This window comes from Protopterus annectens, chromosome 13.part0, assembly GCF_019279795.1.
Source record: "Protopterus annectens isolate FY-2018-M chromosome 13.part0, PAN1.0, whole genome shotgun sequence".
In the NCBI taxonomy this organism is placed as follows: Eukaryota; Metazoa; Chordata; order Ceratodontiformes; family Protopteridae; genus Protopterus; species Protopterus annectens.
Window position 1 is genome coordinate 202,006,805 of NC_056747.1, and position 6,219 is coordinate 202,013,023.

Consider the following 6,219-nt stretch of genomic DNA (forward strand, 5'->3'; position numbering starts at 1 on the left):
CAGTTCCCCGTCTGCCCCTTACTTTGTATACTGCTAGCTCCACCACAGATCCCCCGTCTGCCCCATACTTTGTATACTGCTAGCACCACCACATATTCACAATCTGCTCTTTACTTTGTATACTGCTACCACCACCACAGATCCCCAGTCTGCCCCTTACTTTGTACACTGCTAGTGCCACCATAGATGCCCCGTCTGCCACTTACTTTGTATACTGCTAGCACCACCGCAGATCCCCAGTCTGCCCCTTAATTTGTATACTGCTAGTGACATCACAAATCCTCAGTCTGCCCCTTACTTTGTATACTGCTAGAGCCACCACAGCTCCCCATCTGCCCCTTACTTTGTATACTGCTAGCTCCACCACAGCTCCCCGTCTGCCCCTTACTTTGTATACTACTAGCTCCACCACAGATCCCCCGTCTGCCCCTTACTTTGTATACTGCTAGGACCGTCACAGATCTCCAGTCTGCCCCTTACTTAGTATACTGCTAGCACCACCACAGATCCCCAGTCTGTCCTTTACTTTGTATACTGCTAGCACCACCACAAATCCTCAATCTGACCCTTACTTTGTATACTGCTAGCACCACCACAGATCCCCAATCATACTGCTAGCCTGCCAGAACTATGCACATTGAGACATTACAGCAAGTATCTTATGTGCAATGAGAAAAATATACTCTTACTCTGCATGCAAACCACGTGCGGCAGGTGTGCACATTTGTTCAAACTGAAGGCTGATTTCTCCTTGGAAAATATCAGTGTACAGCATTACTATCCAACAAAGCCTTTTAGGGATCACACAAACAGATGGAAACTCAGCCATATATTCATTCTTTTGACACCACATTTGCTTTCGCTATTTCTAAACACACCACATACATGTCTACATCTATCAATCTCACGCCAAACAAGCTTCATTAGAGTGGCAGAGTATAATGCCTTCATCATAGGTGACTTGACTGTTAGCAAACCATCCCACTCTCCATAACAAGCAAGGACAGAGCCTTTTGGAGGGGATAAAATTCAGAATATCATGATGGCCCTTAAATCACTGTTTCCTATGTATACATATGATTTGATTTCTGATCACACAGAGCAGAGCTCTCTATGTATGTGACAAAATCTGGAAAAAGACTGGTTGTGAGCACTACCCAGCTATCACTATGAATAGTACCACAAGTTAAACAGAAAATAAACGAATTGAATAATTGGTTATATCATTTGTATCATTACAGAAGTATCTAATATGCATCAAGGTGGCAGGAGATGGCACACATACCTATCTATTTTGCCAGGGATGGCCTGCACCTCTCCCCACAGGGCTTTTGAATATTGGATAAAAGACTTGACTACCCACATAGTACCTTTTTAGGTAAACTCAGTCTTCTAATTCTAGCAACTTAAATTCAGGTTAGGCCTACTTAAATCTGTCACTTCTAAATGCTAGGAGTCCAAACAAACACATACCCAAACCTGTGGTCTTACTAACCCTGGAACATATACATATTTGGCAATTACAGAAACTTGGTTCAAGTTTTTTGTCATTCCCTCTTTACCGGTGTTTAATATTTATCACTTGTTCAGACCTTCCAGTGATGGTGGAAGTGTATTCATATTTAGTCAAATCCCCATTGCCTCACAACAAATCCAGCATAGAAATGACTCTGAACTTTTAAATATTTTAGTTTTGATAAACATATCAAATTACCATATCACTGCAAATTACAGCACCCCATGTACATCTCCCACAACCCATGATATTTACATACAGCAACTCAAGTCCTTAGCCACTGAACCAAACACAATCATTCTGGACAACTTCAACTACTAATCTTTTAATTAGTGAACATACATCACCAAATATGAACAACGTTTCCTAAACTTTGTTAACTTCAGTTCCCTGGATCAGAGAGCGCCTTACTCCACTATGGGTACAAAACTACTTGATTTTGTTCTCACCAACGTTGCACCTATCTGCTTTGCACCAAAGCCTCCCTGTCCTTAGTCAAATCAGACCACCTGCCTGCAACAATACCCAGTAATGCATTGAGCTGATCTCTAATGGTACTAGATTCTTAGATCCAAGAGACATCACCAGTACATGTGCATATACCATACTCTCCATTCCCAGCTTTACCACTCCCTTACAAACTTGCCCCGACACCCACCAAAATTATTCCACAAGTCCTAAATGCCCTCTCCAAGACCAAACTGCAATCTCCATGGAGTTTAACAATATACCTTGCTGTCTCCTAGTCAGCATTAAACACAGCTTAAGTGATCTTCCCTCATAAATCTGTTTAACCTCATCCTGAGGACAGCCGCAGTGGTACACCTAAACAAGAGTGGGCTTACCACTTAAACTAGGAACTAAAGACCAATTATTAGACTAAAAGTATTATTAGCAAAACAGTGGTGCAAATTATAATCATAAATCATAAATTATGACACAGGTAGCCTACAGTCCTTGATCCTAACCAGTCTGGCTTTGTGAAGCGCAGGGCCTGTTACTAATCCTAATAGACATTTTTGAGAAGGTGACTGAAACACCGGATACTGCTAAATCAGTGCATACTCCATATCTTGAGCTGGTAGAGGCCTCTAATATTATCCCACACTCTGGTACCATAACTGAGCACACCAAAGTATGTGTCAAGGGTTTCTCTGTGTTTTATTGAACACTGCTCTGATTGACAAATGCTAGGAGTTGTTGAGATGGCCAGACATCTGGACTGTGGAGTATCTGATATCTCAAAGTGCTCTTTTGTCGAAACAAGTGAGTGGGGATTGGGAGGGGGTTAGTGTATGTATGCATGTGTTTGGATGTTAGGCTAGGGTAAGGGTTAAGTAAGGGTACAGGGGTTGTGTGTTTGCATGCAAGTGTGTGTGTGTGTGTCTGTGTGTGTCTATGTGTGTGTGCGTGTGTGCGTGTGTGCGTGTGTGTGTGTGTGTGTGTGTGTGTGTGTGTGTGTGTGTGTGTGTGTGTGTGTGTGTGTGCGTGCGTGTGTGCGTGTGTGTGTGTGTGTGTTTGTGTGTGTGCGCTTTAAGGTTAGGATTAGGGTCAGGATTAAGTAAGGGGGTAGATTTCATGTCTGCAGTATACGTGTTGGTGAGTGTTTGTGTGTCCGAATGCGTATTGTGTAGTGACAGCATTATATTAAGGCTTTTCTAAGGTAAGACATGGGGGTTACGGTTGCGACAGGGGCAGAGTTAGGGTTAGCATGCATTACTGAGGTGGATGGGGAGCTTTGACTAAACTTTGGGTGTAAAAATGAACACAAATGCACAATCCTTATGTGTATTTTTACTACCCAAGCACTGATTGGGCAAACTACTCCACAAAAAATAAAAATATGACCAAATGCTAATTGATTATGATAATCAAAACAAGCTTGACTAAATGCCAGAATAAAATGACAATGCAATCCTTCTGAGTATTTTAACTACCCAAACAATGACTGGACAAGCCACTTAACACAGGACAAAAATATGACCAAGTACTAATCGATTATGATAATCAAAACAATTTGGAAGAAACAGTAACAAGTCCAGCAAGGAGTGGCCATAACTCAGATATCTTAGCAACAGAGGATCTTTCACCTTTCTACCCATGGTTTTACAGTTAACACAGATCACAATACTACAATCTTTAATTTAACTGTAACATCAAACAATTACAAATATGTCATCTTTCATATACACTACCGGTGGAAATTATGCTGCAATAAATTACACATAAAATCAGAATGGGATATTTTCCTTAATGACATAAATAAACCTTCTCAAGATTTTACAAATACATTTTATAATATCAGTGTCTGGATTCATAAACACATGCCGTTAAGATATTAGCATACAGGTAAATTCAACAAAAAGGCCATCTGCTAGAGTTACAAACTTAATAAGATATGCAACACTAAAAATAAGACTACTTAGTTTTCAAAAATTATCCTAGTCAGAAAAACAAGCCTAAATTAAATTCAGTACAGAAACTAGTTACTTATCAGATCTTCCATATCCAGCAAACAAACTGCTTAATTTCAGTGGTTTAATGCAATAATAATGTATTGTTTACTTACATCAGTAACTGAAAGGAACATCCAACTGGAACGTTTAGCAAATGTATTCTGCAGAAAACAGTGTAAGAAACTTCTCTGTGTGGAAGATTTTCATTCCATATATTTCTAGTTAATCACTGTATATTAATCAGATCAGACAATAGTAGTAGAAGTAGCGAACATGTAAACCACTCCCATGCCGGATAAAAAGTATATATATATTTAGAAAGCTTGTGAGGAAATTATTACTCTATTTTTGCTTTACTTGGATGGCTTGTCTGTGTACTTAATAAAGGATTTTCGACTGGAAACAGACTGCCTGCCTTGCTTGGATTACTTTCGAATACTTAGTAATGCTGTACAATTATATATTTTCTATTATTACTTTTTGTTTTGTTTTGTTTTGACTTAAGACGAGTTTACATTCGCTACTTCTACTACTATTGTCTGATCTGATTAATATACAGTGATTAACTAGAAATATATGGACTAAAAATCTTCTACACAGAGAAGTTTCTTACACTGTTTTGTTTTTGGACCCACTACACTTAGTGGGTTGTTTTGAGACTTCGGGGATACCACGGAGATTACTTGTTTTTTATTCTGCAGAAAAAAATCTGTGCAAACTTTGCAATAAGCAAAGGCATATGTCAATGTGCTATATAGTCAAGGGGAGACATTCATTTTATAACTACATATATGGTAACTGATAAACTACTGCTAAAATAACATTAGAAACTCAAGAGGTGAAAAGTTCCTGTTAATTTCCCATTCAGAATCAAGAAATAACTAGTAAAGGAACATATCCCTGATTGATGGCAACACGCAGTGGAGGGAAAAAAAAAGTGGGCTGCACTCAGATTCAAACAATTTTTGACCTATCAGTGTGACTGGTATACTTTCGAAAATCACACAGAAAGAGACAGTCAGAAGCAGCTTATCCAAAATTATACAAGGGGCCTATTTCTGTCAGTATGCAACAGTATGGCTTTTTAAGGGGAAGACCTTTCTCATTGAATTATGTGGCATTCTTTGAAGAACAACAGCAACATTTGATGAAAGGCTGACACTGCGTGCTGTATATCGTGACCTTACTAAGGAATTCAGCACTACTCCACATAAGGAAAACTGACAAATTAAAAGCATTACATGTTAATCAATATGTAATTCAATATCTAGCACTCTGGGTAAGAAAAAGGGCACAGCAAGTTAAGGGGTTACCTGTCTATTGAAATGGGGCCTACCTTGGCATTCCACAGAGCTCCCTAGTGGGTCCACTTAATTTTTGGACGATGCTTCTCAGATATGAAAGTGGGAAATTGATTATGGCTAGCCAAATATGTTGATGAGTGCAAACCAGATCACAATTATTTCAATAAAAAATGCCAAAGTTCTCCAGGACAGTCTACAAAAATTACATTCCTCACACACAAGTATGCCCTCATCTTTTGTCAATAAAAATGTTTATTTTATTTTATTTTTAATTTGTTAACAAGAGCAGAGACCTGACCTCAATGAACCAATTTCAATCTCAGCATGAAGAAGACCATAACAGTTATACAGAAAACCTGGATAAAGTTAATACAATCAGAACATGTAACATTAAGTAATTTTAAAACATGTCATTAAAAAACGTTTATATTTTGCTTGGATGAACAGGTAGGATTTGAACTCATATCTGAATACTGGATAACAGATAATTTCTTTAAGATGAGGTGGACGAGGCTCCCAAAGTTCTGGGCCTAATGTAGAGAAGCTATGCCTAGTGCATTCAAGTTTGGAAGATGGTAGGTCGAGTGGTGGCCCACTGTGGTCTTGGCTGCTGAGACTGTAGCATGGTGTTTTTGAGCAACGTTTGGCAGATAATGAGCAAAAAGGTTCCAAGTGCAGGAGTTTAAATAAGTGACAGGCCCACAAGAGATCTGCCCTCTGACTGACTAGGGGCAATTTGGCTTTTACTGTGGTTAAGTTGTATTATTATTGTATGTAGCATCATGCTATCATAACATATGCTTGTATGTAACATCATGAGACTTGGTAAAAAGGACACAAATTATGACTGCAAAATAAGCAGCTATATCATTAAAAAGGAAAAAAAAGATTACATCATCATTAAAAATTTATGAGAGGAGCAATGGTAAACAATTTAAATTTT

General features: G+C 38.7%; 1 protein-coding gene across 2 annotated transcripts in view; it reads right to left on the reverse strand.

Annotated features, from left to right (window-relative positions):
- Nucleotides 1-6,219, reverse strand: part of JSRP1 (junctional sarcoplasmic reticulum protein 1) — a 602,745-nt gene that overhangs the window by 382,440 nt on the left and 214,086 nt on the right. The gene's annotated exons all lie outside the window — the stretch shown is intronic.